Below are 20,186 nucleotides of genomic sequence, written 5' to 3'. Positions count from 1 at the left end.
GTCGAACTGCTTTGCTTTATCTTGGCCAGGTCGCAATTGTAAATGAGAACTTGTTCTCAACTTGCCTACCTGGTTAAATAAAGGTGAAATAAAAATAAATAAATAAAATTAATGCACACACACACAGCATTTAGTCACTGATATGGAAAAGGATCAAAACACCATAAAAATGGGAGAGAAGTTGACACTATGGAAGAAAGGCATATAAACCCCATTCCAAAAACCAATGGGAGGAGATTATTGGGTAAGAAACAGGGCATCAACCTATTCCTTAGTAGGAACTACCAGCGGTATATGCTCAAAGATAGGGTTTATGCAGAAAGAGTCAAACTGGATCTGTCGACATCTCCCGTGAAGGCTGATTTGCATTAACTCTGCCTATTAAAATACTCACCTCTTTAGAGAGTGGCGAGCAGGGGGTCACTGAGAACCATGCTGCCGTCCATTCAAATGAGGGGGTTGTTACTGTTAACTGCATGAAAAGCATGTTAATAACAGCCTTGGTATTGGGGATGGAGTACATTTCTCGTGAAAAGAAATAATAATTCCGTCTGAGGCGAGTCAATCGTTGAGGGCCAGATAGCTTAACAGCTCATTAACACTTCAAAAAAAAAAGCCCCCCCACCCCCCCACCTTATCACTCCTGTCTGCAGATGTCCTTGACCTGTAGTGTGGGAGGTGAGATGGCCTCATGGCCTCCACACACAGTGTTCAGTCTGTTTCAAAATCGGGACGTTGCACTCTGTTGTCTGCCTAGACAAAAACACCCGTCTTCTACTGTCCTGAACTTCAACACAGCCACAAAAACAGACCTGGCTGTAAAAGCACTATTCCCCTATTTTAGAACGCTTAACATTCACAATTGTTATATCTCAGCTCCTTGGAAATCTTCTGCAATACTACAGTGTGCTGAGCAATAGATTAAGTCATAGCAAGTGTGGGAAAAAAAAGTGAAGCACCTTTCACCTTTGAAATCAAACTAAAATCAGTTTCTCATTTTATTCTAAGGTCTCGTTTCATTTGTCACATTTGCCTTCCCTCCTTTGGCTTTGGTGGAAAAACAAACGTCCTGTCACATTGAATCTGTGAAGTAACTGCCCCGCGGTGTATCGTTGACCTTAAACAGCAAGCTACAAAGCTGAGCACCAACGTCTCAGAGAATCCTGCACAATAAAAGCCAATGTATCATTGTGTGGTACACAAGTAAACTTCTCTTTCAAATCACTCATTCACTCTAGCAGAACCCTTAGCTGGAACAGCTCAACTATTTCTGTGAGTCAAGTCTTCAAGGACAGGCAAAACTGCATAGAGATAAATATATATATATATATATATATATATATATATAAAATAAAAAAGGCCTATACAATAGAAAAGGCCAAGTACATATTTACTTTCCAACCAATGGATGGGGCATACAATACAATGTAGAGATTGTCACAGTATTTGCATGCATTTACCTGCACAAGGGGTGTATGAGGTTAGCTAAGCTGATGTGTTCCAACTCAATGTATTCCATTTAGACTCTTCCTTGGGGGCTTAGCATACACAAATAAAACTTAAAACAAAATGCAGTATGCACCTGGGGCGCTAACATGCATTGAGCCATGTAGAGAAAGGGAAATGAGCATGAGGAAAATGGCAACAAAAAAAAAGTTCAATCACCTTCGGCGGCCCTTTTAAAAACAATGCTTTGGTGGGGCCAGTGAGCTAAATACCACGCTCTACTTTCCTAAAATGTGTCTATGAACCTTTTGACCCAGCTAATGGCACTTTTAAAACATGAACTCTTTGAAACACAAGATGGCTTATAACGCAAAGCCACAGGAATGGGGATATAGAGCACTGGGAGGAGTGGGAGAGAGCTGGGTTGAGGGATCTATGACAAGGGCTTTTAATTGAAACATAAATCACACCCAACAGGTTAGTAAAATAAATTCCCCCTTAGTTGTAATCTCAGTTATGATTCATGTAGTGCAAGCAGGACTTTACTGCTCTGAGGTAGAAATGTGTGCTTTTATCAAAGGCATTGGACTGCAATGCAATGTCTGGAGGGAGCAATAGCCCTAAGTGCAGTGTCATCACGTTCATCATGCTACAGCTCGTGATGCTCCGCTTTCAAAAAAAAATCACTGTTCAAGTATTATCAATGTACTGCATTTCATGAATACCAACCATTTCTGAAGGTCAAACTAGCTCGTCATATCAACAACTGTGAGGAAGGTATGAGCAGCTGGGAGTTAAAAAAAAAAGGCCCAATGCAGCTGTTTTCATATCAATATTAAATCATTTATGGGTAACAATTTAGTACCTTAGTAATAGCTTTCCATTAAATATTGTCAAAAAGAAACAAAAATAGCTTCCTTTTTTTGCAACAAAAACAATTCCCAAGCAAGATTTTTGCAATGACTTCTGGGAGAGGCTTGGGTGGGAAGGGGAAAACTAAATGAACCGTTATTAGCAGACAGGTTTGGAACATATTGGTCTATTAAGAACCAGTGCTAGCAAAAAACATGATTTTCCTGTGTGTTTTATATATATTTCCACACTACGAGGTTGGAATAATACTGTGAAAGTGGTTAAATTATGATATGCCCTTTTAGTGTAAGTAGTGTTTAGTGAAATTTCAGCCTGTTTGGTGGGGTGGAGTTTTGGACTGCCTGGTGACAGAAAGAAAGTGCCAAACTGCTCTGCCAATAACAGCTAGTTCAGTTTTCTCCTCCTCTCTCAGACCACACAGACAGTCCTAGCAAAATTATTGTTTGAGTAATTGCCATTTTACTAAGAAGCAATTTGTTTTGACCATTTTTTAAATTTAAAACAAGCACAGTATGGTACTTAATTGCTACCCAGAAATGATTTGATATTGAGATATAAATGGCTGCATTGGACCTTTAACTTATCTACCACCAGGTGATGTCACCAGGCAAGCTGAAATTCCACACATGCAAAACCTGCAGATTAGAAGTTCCTGTGTAGATTGTAATTTCAACCAGCAACTATCAGGAAATAACCCTAAGGGAAAAAAAATCTGTTTATCAGCGGTTGTACAATAGGATACAAAACACATGAGAATAATACAGTATGCATTTAGATTGCACTGGCCCTTTAAATACATGATCCAAATAGAGAGGTTTTGGCAAAGCAGTTGAAGTGAAACGGGCTGATATGAGGCCCTTCTCGCCAGTGACATATTCAATAGTAAAACTGGTGGAAAATCTGCCCTTTTAATGGGTCGACTGCCTGACATTATACAGTATATAGCTGTTAGCGTAGTGGCCAATGGCCATAATAGAGTTGTCAACTTTCTCTGACATTACACAGAGGGAGTAAATTGCGGGTTATTCTGGGAATGTTCTCTGCTTCTAGGATCATGTCAGAACTTTGTCCTGGAAAGGGAAAACCTGAAGAGAAGAATGTGCAGTGGAAATGTCTAATTTGTCAATGCTCAAGACTGAAAATTCATCAGCTCTGATCTGGTCACTTCATCAAGACCGTGAGCCACGTGTCTTTATCAAGACCGTGAGCCACGTGTCTTTATCAAGTTAAAAAGCTTCTGATGGGAGTATTTTAGCTCAACATGAACACTAGATCTTAAAACCAACCGCTGTAAAAAATAAAAATATAAAAAATAAAGTACATAATAGCATCTGATGAAATGCCAATATAAATGTCATGTACTGGAACTGTTTCAAATGGCTCAACCCCTTTCACTGAAGTTAATTATCAAACATACAGCACTTTGAAATTGCTTGACATTTAACAAGTGAATCTTTCTCATTTGCTTTTGGAATGGCCATGACGGAAGCAGGTGAGGCGTAGGGATCCTGCAGGTTGGCTTCTGTATTAAGGTTGGCTTATACACCGTTGCAGTTTTAGACTTGGAGCCTCCGCAGCCTGCATAAGCCTCTGACATCAGCCCACATGGATTGAGGAGAATATATAGGTTCCTGACATAGGGGAGATGCCATCACCTCAAACCTAGCCTCGTCGAGAACCAGGCTTCACTTTTTTTATTTATTTTTTTTATTTCACCTTTATTTAACCAGGTAGGCTAGTTGAGAACAAGTTCTCATTTGCAACTGCGACCTGGCCAAGATAAGGCATAGCAGTGTGAACAGACAACACAGAGTTACACATGGAGTAAACAATTAACAAGTCAATAACACAGTAGAAAAAAGGGGAGTCTATATATACATTGTGTGCAAAAGGCATGAGAAGGTAGGCAAATAATTACAATTATGCAGATTAACACTGGAGTGATAAATGATCAGATGGTTATGTACAGGTAGAGATATTGGTGTGCAAAAGAGCAGAAAAATAAATAAAAACAGTATGGGGATGAGGTAGGTGAAAATGGGTGGGCTATTTACCAATAGACTATGTACAGCTGCAGCGATCGGTTAGCTGCTCAGATAGCAGATGTTTGAAGTTGGTGAGGGAGATAAAAGTCTCCAACTTCAGCGATTTTTGCAATTCGTTCCAGTCACAGGCAGCAGAGAACTGGAACGAAAGGCGGCCAAATTAGGTGTTGGCTTTAGGGATGATCAGTGAGATACACCTGCTGGAGCGCGTGCTACGGATGGGTGTTGCCATCGTAACCAGTGAACTGAGATAAGTTCCATGCAGAAATCAGTTAATGAGGGGTGGGAACCTGGTGTAAATCAGTGATGCCCTCGCAACAAGTCCACCAATCAAATGCCTTGCTAACCAGATTAGTACCATACGAGTAAGAGTGCGTGAGGACTAAACATTTCAACAAAACAAGCACTGGTGACAGAACATTTAACGTTTGCAGCAGGCTGGTTTACACTACATTTCTCTGTTATTTAGAGATGAGCTGAAGCTTCAGAAAGAGGGGAGAAACAGTTTACAATGCTGGGCATATCAATATTTTTTAAATGTTGATTTTTCTGGCGTGATATTTGGCTGTGCAGGCTAGCATGAAAGACAAGAAGTAGCTAGCCACAATGGATGGTCGTTTTGAGAAAAGTCAGCTAACCTTGTAAGCTACAAGATAGTTACATTTCTCTCACGATTATAAAGCCAACAAAATGTTAATAAAAACATTATGTATTCGGTCTTATGTAGCAAAATGTAAAAAATTAACTAAAATCCCAATAGACAGAGTAACGTTAGCAAGCCAGCCATCTAACTCCAGCTGACCAGCTAACAGCAAGCTTTAACTAGCAATACAAACGGATTAGTTAACGTTCGCTAGCTATGACAAACAGGTTCGATCTTAGATTCTTACCCGTATACATGGATGAAAGCTTCACGGCAGACTGATTCATTTTCAGAGTCAGAGAGAGAGTCAGCATGGCACGATCGCCCTCCAGAAAGTAGTCCATCACACCAAACTCATCTCTCGGCATGTCCAGCCCACTCATTATCTTAGCCAATCATGGCTAGCAGGAAGGCTGCTGACTTTTTCTGTGGCTGAACCAACTAGACTTTTATTCGTATTTACAGACGGCATACAACTTTGATATTAAGGCACAGGAAAGTTCACGTTGGAGAAGGCATTTCTTTGAACTTGTTTTTTTATGTTCAAAACGGCTCTCCTGTGAAGTCGTGACTTCAAATCAAAATAAAATGTTAGTCACATGCGCCGAATACAACAGGTGTAGTAGACCTTAGTGAAATGCTTACTTATGAGCCCCGAACCAATGATAGAGATAAGAAATAAAAGTAACAAGTAATTAAAGAGCAGCAGTAAATTAACAATAGCGAGACAATATACACAGGGGTACCAGTACAGAGTCAATGTGAGGGGGCACCGGTTAGATGAGGTAATATCTACAGTGACTATGCATAGACCATAACAGAGAATAGCAGCGGTGTAAAAGAGGGGGAGAGTGGGGCAATGCAAATAGTCTGGGTAGCCATTTGACTAGATGTTCAGGAGTCTTATGGCTTGGGGGTATAAGCTATTTAGAAGCCTCTTGGACCTAGACTTGACACTAGGTCCACTCCGCTACTGCTTGCCGTGCTGTAGCAGAGAGAACAGTCTATTACTAGGGTGGCTGGAGTCTTTGGCAATTTTAGGGCCTTCCTCTGACACCGCCTGGTATAGAGGTCCTGGATGGCAGGAAGCTTGGCCCCAGTGATGTGCGTACGGCCCAGTACAACCCTCTGTAGTGACTTGCGATCGGAGGCCGAGCAGTTGCCATACCAGCCAGTGATACAACCAGGATGCTCTCGATGGTGCAGCTGTAGAACCTTTTGATGATCCGAGGACCCATGCCAAATCTTTTCAGTCTCCTGAGGAGGAATAGGATTTGTTGTGCCCTCTTCACGACTGTCTTGATGTGCTTGGACCATGTTAGTTTGTTGGTGATGTGGACACCAAGGAACTTGAAGCTCTCAACCTATTCCACTACAGCCCCGTCAATGAGAATGGGGGCGTGCTCGGTCCTCTTTTTCCTGTAGTCCACAATCATCTCCTTTGTCTTGCGACATACGCCTAGTTTCCTAAATCGGGTCACATGTTATTGACCGAAAAGAGTAAAGGTCAATAATATGTATCTAGCGCATCCAGGGCCAGTGATAGAGCAACGATCAGACCTCGAAGCCAGTTCCACTGCTTCCCCCCCACATTGTTCCCCTCTAATCAGGGACCAATTTAGATCTGGGACAGCAGGTGGATGCAATTGTCAGGAAGAACAGAAAACCAGCAGGCTCTGGACAGGCTCAGGGTAACCCCTGGACTATCTACTAGGGGAACTCATATGTTAACTGTAGCGCTAATCTTCCGTAACCTAATTGTCATCTCCTTATTTTCTTACTGTACCTAAATTACAAGGGTTGGATTTGCACTAAACACTTTTATACAAAGTACCAGTCAAAATGACACCTACTCATTCAAGGGTTTTTCTTTATTTTGACTATTTTCTACATTGTAGAGTAATAGTGAAGACATCAAAACTATGAAATAACATATGGAATCATGTGTTAAGCAAATCAAAATATTTTATATTTGAGATTCTTGAAAGTAGCCACCCTTCGCCAAAAGTGTGCAAAGCGGTCATCAAGGCTCTCACAACCAGCTTCATGAGGAATGCTTTTCCAACATTCTTGAAGGAGTTCCCACATATGCTGAGGGTTTGTTGGCTGCTTTTCCTTCACTCCGCAGGCCAACTCATCCCAAACCATCTCAATTGAATTGAGGTCGGGTGATTGTCGAGGCCAGGTCATCTGATGAAGAGTGAAGAAACGTTCAAAGTTATTGAAATGTTCCGTATTGACTGACCTTCATGTTTCAAAGTAATGATGGGCTGTCATTTCTCTGCTTATTTGAGCTGTTCTTGCCATAATATTGACTTGGTCTTTTACCAAACAGGGCTATCTTCTGTATACCACCACTCTTCTGTATACCATACCATCACCTTGTCACAGCTGATTGGCTCAAACGCATTAAGGAAAGAAATTCCACAAATTAATCTGAAATGCATTCCAGGTGACTACCTCATGAAGCTGGTTGCGAGAATGCCAAGCTTGTGCAAAGCTGTCAAGGCAAATAATGGCTACTCTGAAGAATTTAAAATATATTTTGATTGGTTTAACAGGTTATTTTTTTTCTACATGATTCCATAGGTGTTATTTCATAGTTTGTGTCTTCATTATTATTCTACAACGTAGAAAATAGCACACATAACAAAAAAACCCTTGACTGAGTAGGTGTGTCCAAACTTCTGACTGGTACTCTATATCAGCACATAAAAGGAAGGTACAAAATGTGTTATATAGTTAGCCCCATACATTGCCTACTGGTATCATTTTAACTTGAGAACATATAGCTCAACATGTAAACAATGTGTGACTTTAGCTATTCTCTGCTTCAGATGACAGATGCCCAGAAGGCCAGTAATCCCACCATACACGCATTGGCGATGCATGCCATTTGATAAACTACCAAATGGATTAAGATAGCTGATATACTGAGTGGCCTATTAATTAGGGCCGATTTCAATTTTTCATAACAAATCGGTAATCGGCATTTTTGGGCACCGATTATGGCCGATTACATCGCACTCCACGAGGAGACTGCGTGGCAGGCTGACCACCTGTTATACGAGTGCAGCAAGGAGCCGAGGTAAGGTGCTGGTTAACGCATTAAACTTATCTTTATAAAAAACTAACAATCACTAGTTAACTACACACGGTTGATGATATTACTAGTTTATCTAGGACAAAACCACTGGCCATTTTGGACACCGCTGAATGTGTATTACTTACGGCGATTTGACATTAGGATTAACAATTGTCCATTCATCACACGGAGTCATGCCAGGTTATGTTAAGTCATCCAATGCTCACTGACTGCTGCGGAATTCTCTGGAGGCCTTGTTTGTTAGGCAAATGTGCTCAGCGGGGAGACGGCCTGTCCCCTTCAGGCTTCTGCCTCTCGTAACAAGAGAGCGGGCACCCCGGAGTTGTACAGTAACAAGCACTTTGTCTTTGAAATATTCAACAATATGCCATCCTGCTCTTCCCCGTCGAGGTAAAACTGCAGGTAGGATTAGGAGCTAGAAGAAAATACTCTTCTAGCGAGTTAGCCACATCTGGAGCAACTCACACTGAAATTAAAACGGCTCTTTCCCATTCAGTGCTATCCACTCCACATAGCACAAGGCTGGAGAGTGGAGAGCCGCTGGTCATTCATTCTCAGTGTGCCAGGACTATGGAGGGCTATTTCACTGGACAAAAATCCACTGTGTGCCTAATCTCTCAAAGCGCTGACATGCTTTGTGTTCATTATCTTCAGCCGCCCAGGATCCAACCAAAGCATGAAATCTGGAAACCTTTCAGGAATTTATCTATATATCCAGTAAGATCAGCAGAGCGGCAGGCAGCCCGCACAGGCCTCACCAAATCATTTCACTATACCACAAACCGAACAGCCTATAGTAGGAGAACTGAATGCACACTGCATGTGGAACATAATCCTTTAATTACCTGGATTTTCATATACAGTTCAACTCATGAATGTTAGCATTAAATTCGATAGGGCACTAGCCTAGATGTGGCAATATGCCTGGTATTTATTAAAATACTCCAGTTTAGGGAGGTCAGCGGTTCAGACTTTCATGTGTGGGTGTTGGTTTGCCTCTTCTCGCTCTGTTGACAAGGTCACCGGTTAAAATATGTCCCGCTCGTCTATTCCCAGAAAAGTCAGTCTCCCATGTGACAAAAACACAGATCGATATTACAGGCTCAACGTGGAATTTATACAACTTGTGGTCGTCCTCAAGAACTCTGCAATCACATGAGTGCTACAGCACTTAACCAAATAATGGCCTCTTCCTGGTGCACACTTGCATTAAAAGGGTAACTGCACCCAAAAATCCAAACTTCTTCAATTTTTCCCAGACCTCAAATTGTCTTGTGAAGTGGTTTAACATTGTTGTGGAAAAACAACAATTGGTTGTTCTAAGTCCACAACAATGTTAATTGAGAGTGAAAACCTGGGAAAAAAAAAAAAAAAAAGAGAAAACAGAATTCGGGAAATTTTTCAAAACTGTTTTTATAGGGCCCAAGATTTGTAGCAGAGTGAGCTTAGCTTTGCCGTGCCTGTCTGAGCAGCATTAGAGAATGACTTATCAAGAAGGGGCGTCTAAGAGCAACTGAACTACTCATCTGACTGATGTCAGTTCCTGTTAAACAGAATCTGACATGAGCATGGGTTCAAAATAATTGCACCAAAACAGGCAGCGAGTTCCAAAGGCTCCACTTTTGGCCAGGGCCCATAAGGCTCTGGACAAAAGTTGTGTACTAAGGGAATTGGGGTGCCATTTAAGAGAGAACTTGGCTGTGTTTGTGCAGACTCAGACTAGAACAGCAGCATTTGTTCCCAACATCATGCAAGCAAAGCAGCCTTCATCTACAGCCAAAAGCTCTGACAACAACATAGGAGTACAGTGCATTAATTGATTGCATCTATACCCAGATAAGGAGCAGAGTGAGGAGGCAGAAACTCTCATGGGGTCAGACTATTCAAACAAACCTTGTTGTTGTTGTTAAACCCACAAGACTCCAATAAGACATTTGCGATTGTCTCCCATCGTGCCACAAAGGAGCGAAAACCACACACACACACAAAACTCCTCACAATTTATGCACTGCAAGAGCAAAATCACATTGTCCATAGCAGAACACTTGCACAAAACGTTTTTACCTGGAGCCTTTGCCGCAATACCTCATGAGAAAGCTTCATGTTTTGAGATTAAGTGAATTCCTTCAATAGATGTCAGCTGTTGGGACTGTGGCTTGGGTAATGTGAGTCACGAGGAGCATTGCATCGTGCATCTGACTGCAAGAGCACACTGACTCAGAGTACAGTTGCACAATTGTGACCTCAAATATCACCTCCACCACCTGGTCAGCTACTGTACAGTTTAGGGCTAGGTATGTCCAGAGCTAGCCTCTATGGGCAAATAGACCCACGTTTGGAGACTAGAGATGTTCCTGATATTTAGGTTGCTGATGATATTATAGTATGCTACATCAATGCCATGTTCAATTCTATCATCATTGACACCAATAGATGACCAGGCAAACATACATAACACTTTTCAACAGAGGAGGAGACATGGAGAAGGATTGGAAGAGGACCACAGTGAGAAACAATTATTTAGAATAACCAAAGGGTTATTTTAAACACACTGCTGCACACCAAAGAGTGCAGAGGTCACAAACTGGACCTAAAGTGATTTGATAAATGGCAGAACTGAACAAATAACTATTTCATACAGCTGTCCATCAAATCTCCATAACAATTCGCCCAGACACAAAAACCTATGCAGTGTTTCAGCTGCCCATGACAACCAAGGAAATTCCTTTTTGATGCCTTCATGTACATGTTGTGAGATGTAAGAATATGTTCTAATCATATACAAGTGTCCAGAGGCAGTTGTACTGGTCTCAGTCACATATCTATTTCTGCATAGTGCATACGTCCTTGTAAAGGTCTTCCAATGCCTGTGTGTAAGGATATACCGGTCTTGTGAATGACAAAGTGTGATGATGGCACAGCAGGCTACTCCTATACGGGTTGAGTTATTTGAAATATCAACATCAGTGATATTGATAATGAAAGCATTTTCCCTCTAAACGTTGTGGGCTGCCGCCTTCTCTCATTCCTATGGAGCATTTAGTTCAGATATTTGTGAACACTGCTATTGGTTCATTTTAAATAAACGAAATGAAAAGAAAACGTGGAGACTTCAAAGGAGCTCGAGTAGGCTCGCTTGGCATCGCAATTGTAGGGAACAGTTTTCCTGCTATCTATCCTGAGTAGGACAGTGATTCCACCGAGACATCTAAGCAATAGTGCGCGCTTGGGAAAAGAAAACGGCACACTAAAATCTTGCCTTGTTCCTTACACTTTAATAGGCTACTGACGCTAAATAACCGTTCACACGGCCTTCAGACTGACACGACTTTACTTTTCTGTCGAGTTGCCGAGTATCAATCTGCTCAAACGTGTTTTTCCTTGATTTGCATGAATCCATTAAACGGCGATGGGACACGTGAAGTAGTCGAGCTGATTTTTCTTCTTCTTTATACTAGCTGATATTAAAACACGAAACTGTTAACCGAGCGACAAAAATAATAAACACCAGCATTGTCAATCCCAAATACATTGTATCAATATTAGATCGGTCTACAACTATTAGGCTTATAACTTAAATTAAGCGACATTTAAGGGACCGGGAGTCACTCTCTAGCGTGACCAAAAAAAAAGATCGTTTTGGTTCGAAATTGGTGCAGAACTGTACAACATTTTAATCTGGCTACGTCATTTGAGAATGGAAAAAATAAGCATCAACGCCAATGGAAAATATAGTGACTGTTTGACCAGGTTAGGGCATTGAATACAGTCGTGAGTTTAAATCTAAATAAACGTGAGAAAATTAAGAAGGGAAGAGCATGAATCTCCGCCCCTAATCCTCGCATTCCTCAGATTCCCACACACTAAACTCACCTGCCTATTAATTTTCTCCCGGTGCATTTCGACCTCAGAGTCATAAATCTTACAAAAAGTAACACTTCATGTAACGTCCACAAGATACAATAATGGACAAATCAAAAGTTTCGGCTGCAATGTATCAAGGGGCACACTCAATACCCAGTGAATGACCCTCAGAGGTGTGCGTGGTAGTGAATCAGTCACAAGAGAAATATTAGTTTTCATTATGGTCCTTGCTTGCTATGTATAGGCTATGGCAAAAGCAGGAAATAAACAACACATGCTGCACTGTTTGTATAGTAAAAAAAAAAGAGGACTTAAATAGTAGCTTGTCTAGCGCAGACCATTTAGCCTGCAGATGTTTTCATTTTTACAGATTTTCTCCATGCTTTCAGAATGAATGAAAACGAGCCTGTACCTTAAGGAGTATTATTGTGATCGCTGTGTTTTGGCGTGGATCCACATTGGAACATGTAACTTAATCAGCATGGAAGTAGCACCTCTACAAGTCCGCTCCTAGTCCCATGCAATGTAACTCGCCTCCATAGTCAAGAACAAGATCCCTTCTTCCCTCTCCGCTTCCACGCCAAAGGAATACGAGTATGCATGACGTCACCTAGGCTGTAGGTTTGCAGCTTCAGTATTCATTGGGTCTAGTTTGTAAAAGAGGGCGTTTCACTGGAGACTCGCTTTGTTGAATAGACCAATGGTAAGGGGAAAACAGTTTCCTTGGTTACACATTTTGTTAAGCAGGATACCATAATCATTTAGTAAATTGTTCCCCATTATCAGTCACTTTCTGCACCTTTATCAGTGGTGGCTAGTGGGAGGAGCTATAGGAGGACGGGCTCATTGTAATGGTTCGAATGGAATACAAGGAACTGTATCAAACACAACAAACATATGGAAACCACTTGCTTGACTCATATGGAAACCACTTGATTACAATGAGCCTGTCCTCCTATAGCTACTCCCACCAGCCTCCACTGACCTTTATGTAGGGTAGTCTGTTTTGAGTCATATCCTCCCAAGGTTACGCATTAATTGATTCATACAGTAGCCTATACGGCGGCCTAAAACGTGAATTTATCTTGTAAAGGATATTGCCTAAGCCATTCCTTTGGCTGCTGGGGGAAGAACGGCACATACACTACTGTTCAAAAGTTTGGGTTACTTAGAAATGTCCTTGTTTTTGAAAGAAAAGCACATTTTTGGTCCATTAAAATAACATAAAATTGATCAGAAATACAGTGTGGACATTGTTAATGTTGTAAATGACTATTGTAGCTGGAAACGGCAGATTTTTAATGGAATACCTACATAGGCGTACAGAGACCCATTATCAGCAACCATCACTCCTGTGTTCCAATGGCACAGTGTGTTAGCTATTCCAAGTTTATAATTTTAAAAGGCTAATTGATCATTAGAAAACCCTTTTGCAATTACGTTAGCACGGCTGAAAACTGTTGTGCTGATTAAAGAAGCAATAAAACTGACCTTCTTTAGACTAGTTGAGTATGTGGAGCATCAGCATTTTGGAGGTTCGATTACAGGCTCAAAATGGCCAGAAACAAAGGACACTCTTCTGAAACTCGTCAGTCTATTCTTGTTCTGAGAAATGAAGGCTATTCCATGAGAGAAATTGCCAAGAAACTGAAGATCTGGTACAACGCTGTGTACTACTCCCTTCACAGAACAGCACAAACTGGCTCTAACCAGAATATAAAGAGGAATGGGAGGCCCCGGTGCACAACTGAGCAAGAGGACAAGAACATTAGAGTGTCTAGTTTGAGAAACAGACGCCTCACAAGTCCTCAACTGGCAGCTTCATTAAATATTACCCACAATACACCAGTCTCAACATCAACAGTGAAGAGTCGACGCCGTGATGCTGGCCTTCTAGGCAGAGTTGCAAAGAAAAAGCCATATCTCAGACTGGCCAATTAAAATAAATATTAAGATGGGCAAAAGAACACATGGAAACTATGTGTTTGATGTATTTGATACCATAACACTGATTCCACTACACTACAGCCATTACCACGATCTCATCCTCCCCATATGGTGCCACCATCCTCCTGTGCTCCATACAGAAAAGCAAGTAATCTGCAGATGAGTCGTTTTCAGCAGCGCCAAGCACTGTCAGAGCCACCTATGTGAAGCTAACCACAATAACGATTAGTCACAATAGTGGCGTTTGCGGTTTGCCTTCAAAATAAAAGTCCCGTATTGAAACTGATGCAAACGGATACAAATAGTGTAAAAATGCCATTTTTGGACTATATAATGCTTAAAAAGTTAGCAAAGTTGTTATAATTTTTTTTTATTAAACTACAATTAGTTCATTTGGCAAAATAGGACAAATCAGTTGAAATTGCACTGTGGATGTATTAGACTTCATAATTTCCATACTACTATGAATATTGAACATTCAAATTGCAATGTATATTCTTACATAGGGATCTTTGGTCCGTAAAATGGGGTATCAGCCTAATAATTAACACCCAGAACCGGCGCCAGGATAAAATTACATAGGGGGCTGTTTAAATTGGCGGGAAGGCTACAGATTTCACACCAATCACCGCTGCGCTGTATCAGCACAAAGGACAACGCCCTATACACACCAAAGCAATGACATTTTCATAATGAACACAAGCAACAAGTTAGATAGGGTAATTAACATATTACATACAAACAGCCTATGTGAATGCAGCCGTACACACAGCTGTCTTACCAAAATAATGCAAACTCAATGCTGAAAGTAATAGCCTAGTTTTTCATGCATGCAAACAAAAATATTGAATAGCAGTTTGGCTTAGAATACCGACACTGTTACTGCAAATTAATTAATGCGAACAGAACAAAACAGCCGTACCAGTGGAGGTGCCTCAGAAGAGTAAGGGGAGGACCATCCTCACTGAATTTCACATAAATAAAAATAGTAAAACATTTAAAAGGTTATCCTTTTTAAATCTTTACTAAATATATTTACATCACCAAATAATTGGTTAAAATCACATTGTTTTGCAATGAGGTCTACTGTAGCCTTAACAGCACTCTGTAGAGAGCACCATGGTGTAGTCGGAGGACAGCTAGCTTCCATCCTCCTCTGGGTACAATGGCTTCAATTCAAAACCTAGGAGGATCATGTTTCTCACCCCCTTCCATAGACGTACACAGTAATTATGGCAACTTCTGGAGGATGTCCTCCAACCTATCAGAGCTCTTACAGCATGAACTGAGATTTTGTCCACCCAATCAAAGGATCAGATAATTAAAATAGTACTGAAAGCATAAGCTACAGCAAACTAGCACTGCTGTGCATAAAATATTGTGAGTAGTTGACTCAAAGAACGAGAAAGAATAGTTGAATAAATTAAATGCTTAAAAAATGAAGGAGAAGCAAGAGAGCTATATTTTGTCTTTTTTTTCACTTTCACTTACTGAGCTAGCAAATGTAGCTAGCTAGCTAATTTACCCTACTCAAACACCCAGCTCAAACAAAGGGATGCTTTGTCAGCTAGCTGGCTTTGACTATGCAACACAACACTGGAACTCTTCCAATTCAAGGTAAGCTTTTGGTTTTACAAATTCATTGCCACCGGGGCCCGCCAGTGTAACTGCTAAACTGCTTATTTAACTTTTACTGACTGTACACTGTACCGTTACTGCGTGATTGTAACGGGTTTACTAACATGATAGTTCTATATGTTGACTATGACGTTACTTTAGCAAAAATGGTGACAACGATGTGGGCTGTGTGTAGGGGTTATGATATGGTTTGGCTTGGAAAGTTTTTTTTGGCTGGTCACATACAGCTGATGTGTTGTGCATTGGAGTCCACAAGCGAAGTGAAAAGGTGAGAGGAGGAAAGTGCATAAACGCGAGAAGGAATACAACGTGGAGAACTCCCGAGTGGCGCCGTGGTCTAAGGCACTGCATCACAGTGCTAGCTGTGCCACTAGAGATCCTGGTTGGGGCAGCGCACAATTGTCCCAGCATTGTCTGGGTTAGGGGGAGGGTTTGGCCGGCAGGGATGTCCTTGTCCCATTGCACTCTAGTGACTCCTGTGGTGGGCCGGGTGCATATACGCTGACACGGTCGCCAGGTGTACAACGTTTCCTCTGACACATTGGTGTGGCTGGCTTCTGGGTTAAGCGGGCATTGTGTCAAGAAGCAGTGCTGCTTGGTTGGGTCGTGTTTCGGAGGATGCACGGCTCTCGACCTTTGCCTCTCCCGAGTCGATACGGGAGTTGCAGCGATGAGACAAGACTGTAGCTACCAATTGGATACCACGAAATTGGGGAGAAAAGGGGGTAAAAGTAAAAAAAGATATATATATTTTCTTTTATAAAGGACTACAACGTGACTGGTATGAATGTGAGCTGTGTTTATGTGTGATCAGGGGTGTATTCATTCCGCCGATTCTGTTGTAAAACGTTTTTTAAACAGAAGCCAACACGAACGAAACGGGGATAAACATACCTGGATTTCTCCAAAAGAAACTCTCGTTTGGGACTGTTAGACTAATGATTACACCGTAGATCATCAAGATGCAGGCAAGAGTTTTCAAGGCGATATTGAATGTGTGACTGTCTTTCCATGTGTCACTGTTTGTCACCTAAAAAAAAATGTCTCAACCTGTGTGCACCTTCCTTGTAAACTTTCATTCACAAATTTGAAGTCGGAAGTTTACATACACCTTAGCCAACTACATTTCAACTCAGTTTTTCACAATTCCTGACATTTAATCCAAGTAGAAATTCCCTATTTTAGGTCACTTAGGATCACCACTTTATTTTAAGAATGTGAAATGTCAGAATAATAGTAGAGAGAATGATTTATTTCAACTCTTATTTCTTTCATCGCATTCCTAGTGGGTCAGAAGTTTACATACACTCAATTAGTATTTGGTAGCGTTGCCTTTAAATTGTTTAACTTGGGTCAAACGTGTCGGGTAGCCTTCCACACGCTTCCCACAATAAGTTGGGTTAATTTTGGCCCATTTGTCCTGACAGAGCTGGTGTAACTGAGTCAGGTTTGTAGGCCTCCTTGCTAGCACGCGCTTTTTCAGTTCTGCCCACAAATGTTCAATTGGATTGAGTTCAGAGCTTTGTGATGGCAACTCCAATACCTTGACTTTCTTGTCCTTGCCATTTTTCCACAACTTTGAAAGTATACTTGGGGTCATTGTCCATTTGGAAGACCCATTTGCAACCAAGCTTTAACTTCCTGACTTGAGATGTTGCTTCAACATATCCACATAATTTTCCATCCTCCTGATGTCATCTATTTTGTGAAGTGCACCAGTATCCGAGTTGTGCATATTGTTCACCAGCGTATCTGCCCTCTCATTGGCTAGAATGGTCACACCTGATCTCGCCTCTTCTTCTCCCACCTGCCTTCCATCCTTGAGATCATACCTTAACCTTTAATTCTCCTAACCTGCTGAGCAAGTTCTCCTAACCTGCTACGAGTCACTTCGAATTGTAGCTGAATACCAAAGATTGTGGATAAATGAAGACAGTTCACTCAGGCTGTTTTACAGTACGTTACAAAAAAGAATAATAGTTACCGGAATACTTAACTGGGGGTGTCTCCTATAGACACCAATGCAATAGCAGCTGGATCTGGTCTACTTACTTAGTTCATTGACTTTCACTGAACCAGAATTTTTTTTTTTTTAAACAGTGAGTGGGGTGTCTCACTTCCTCGTTTGTCTCTGTGTAAAGTTCCACTTAGTCAAAACGGGAAACTCTTTTCACACCACTTTGATACCATAACTTATGCAGCAGTTTAGGAGAATTAACACAGCAGGTTAAGAGACTGAGGTTAAGGTTAGGAAAAGGGTTAGGGTTAGAAAAAAATGCTCTCCTAACCTGCTACAAAAATATCTTTAAATCGAATTGGCTTGCTAACGATTCTGGTCACCTGTGTACCTATACACCACTTGATCGGTGACCTACAGTGGCAAGAAAAAGTATGTGAACCCTTTGGTACCCCTGGATTTCTGCATAAATTGGTCATAAAATTGTATCTGAACTTCATCTAGGTCACAACAATAGACAAACACAGTCTGCTTAAACTAATAACACAACCAATTATGCGTTTTCATGTCTTTATTGAACACACCGTGTAAACATTCACAGTGCAGGATGGGAAAAGTATGTGAACCCTTGGATTTAATAACTGGTCGACCCTCCTTTGGCAGTAATAACCTCAACCAAACGTTTTCTGTAGTTGCGGATTAGACCTGCACAATGATCAGGAGGAATTTTGGACCATTCCTCTCTATAAAACTGTTTCAGTTTAGCAACATTATTGGGGTGTCTGGTATGAACTGCTCTCTTGAGGTCATGCCACAGCATCTCAATCAGGTTGAGGTCAGGACTCTGACTGGGCCACTCCAGAAGATGTATTGATTTACTTTTGTGTTTTGGGACATTGTCCTGTTGCATCACCCAACTTCTGTTGAGCTTCAATTGGCGGACAGATAGCCTAACATTCTCCTGCAAAATGTCTTGATAAACTTGGGAATTCATTTTTACGTCAATGATAGCAAGCTGTCCAGGCCCTGAAGCAGCAAAGCAGCCCCAAACCATGATGCTCCCTCCACCATACTTTACAGTTGGGATGAGATTTTGATGTTGGTGAGCTGTGCCTTTTTTTCTCCACACATAGTGTTGTGTGTTCCTTCCAAACAACTTAACTGTAGTTTAATCTGTCCACAGAATATTTTGCCAGTAGCGCTGTGGAACATCCAGGTGCACTTTTGTAAACTTTTTCTGAGATTTATTTTGTTTGAGCATGGTTCACATCAGGCAATGCTTCTTGTGAATAGCAAATTCAAATTTTGTGAGTGTTTTTTATAGGGCAAGGCAGCACTAACCAACATCTCCAATCTCGTCTCATTGATTGGAATCCAGGTTAGCTGACTCCTGGCTCCAATTAGCTTTTGGAGAAGTCATTAGCCTAGGGGTTCACATACTTTTTCCAACCTATGTTTAAATTATGTATTCAATATAGACAAGAAAAATACAATAATTTGTGTGTTATTAGTTTAAGCACAATATGTTGGTCTATTGTTGTGACTTAGATGAAGATCAGATCAAGTTCGATGAACAATTTATGCAGAAATCGAGGTAGTTCCACGGGGTTCACATACTTTTTCTTGCCACTGTATAAGAAAAGATTGTGTATTATATGACTGCTCTAACAATGGAAATAGGCCTACATGTCCTCAAAGATGGAAGGCAGGCGGGACGAGGCAATACCAGGTGGACCATTCTAGCTAGTGCGAGGGCAGATACACGTGAACAACATGCACGACTCCAATATAACGTGTGTTGCCACGTGTGTCCAAGTTGCCACGTGTGTCCAATTATATCAGTCCAATTATATCAGTGCATTCGCAATAACAACCTAACCCTTACAAATCTTCTATTAGATCGAATAATCCTCACGTAGCAAATTAGCAATTACATTTTCTGTTGACCAAATTCAACACTCTCATTGATCTCCATATAAAAATGCCTTACTTAAAAAAAAAAAAAAATACTTTAAATTTAATTTGATGTCAGCCTCCACTTATCAGTTTTGCTTACGTTATGATAGGGATAATTTACCATAATGAAGTACACCAGAATTATTATATTACAAGTCATTTACATGATGAATTCGAAAAGTATTTAGGAGGATATTCCACATTAGATTAACCCAAGTGACATTCTAGCACGTCTGTTTACAGTTCCACACTCTGTTTACAGTGTACCATCTGCTGTTAACTTTCATGCACAGACACTTTGAAGGCCTGGGCCCAGTTCTTCTAACGTTGTCTGAATTTCGCCTATCGGATAGGATGAAATGCACAGAAATAGAACGAATAGAACGAGAGTCCCCATTCAAGACCGCGGTTCATCCATTCTATATGTTCTATTTCTATGCATTTAATCCTATCCGATAGGCGAAATCCAGACAGATTGCTTTTGAAAAACTGGGCCCTGATGAGAATTCAGAGGTTATTTCCTATAACCTCTTAGACCCTGAATGTTGAATAGGCTGTTTTGGGAGAAATTGAGTGATAGCGGTTTTTCCCCATTAAGTTCTTGAATGTAAATGTTAATCCTTATAGAATAGGCCTAAACTGATTTAAGCAACAGCAGGAAGGTGATGAGGTGGTGTGGTGACCTTTCTGTCAAACTTTAACGAACCTTCC

General features: G+C 41.0%; 1 protein-coding gene across 12 annotated transcripts in view; it reads right to left on the bottom strand.

Moving 5' to 3' along the window:
* LOC110520056 (plakophilin-4) overlaps window positions 1-12,581 on the bottom strand; it is a 126,707-nt gene extending 114,126 nt beyond the window's left edge. For 7 of the 12 annotated variants that reach the window (XM_036974313.1, XM_036974327.1, XM_036974315.1 and 4 more), the window contains exon 1: window positions 12,390-12,579. The gene's annotated coding sequence lies outside the window, so the exon portion shown is untranslated. Of the gene's footprint in view, window positions 1-12,389 lie in introns of all 12 variants that reach the window. The other 5 variants (XM_036974316.1, XM_036974323.1, XM_036974329.1 and 2 more) reach the window with 1 other exon arrangement.
* Window positions 12,582-20,186: the final 7,605 nt, after the last annotated feature.

Source organism: Oncorhynchus mykiss, chromosome 3, assembly GCF_013265735.2.
Source record: "Oncorhynchus mykiss isolate Arlee chromosome 3, USDA_OmykA_1.1, whole genome shotgun sequence".
In the NCBI taxonomy this organism is placed as follows: domain Eukaryota; kingdom Metazoa; phylum Chordata; class Actinopteri; order Salmoniformes; family Salmonidae; genus Oncorhynchus; species Oncorhynchus mykiss.
This window is presented reverse-complemented; position numbering and strand designations above follow the sequence as displayed.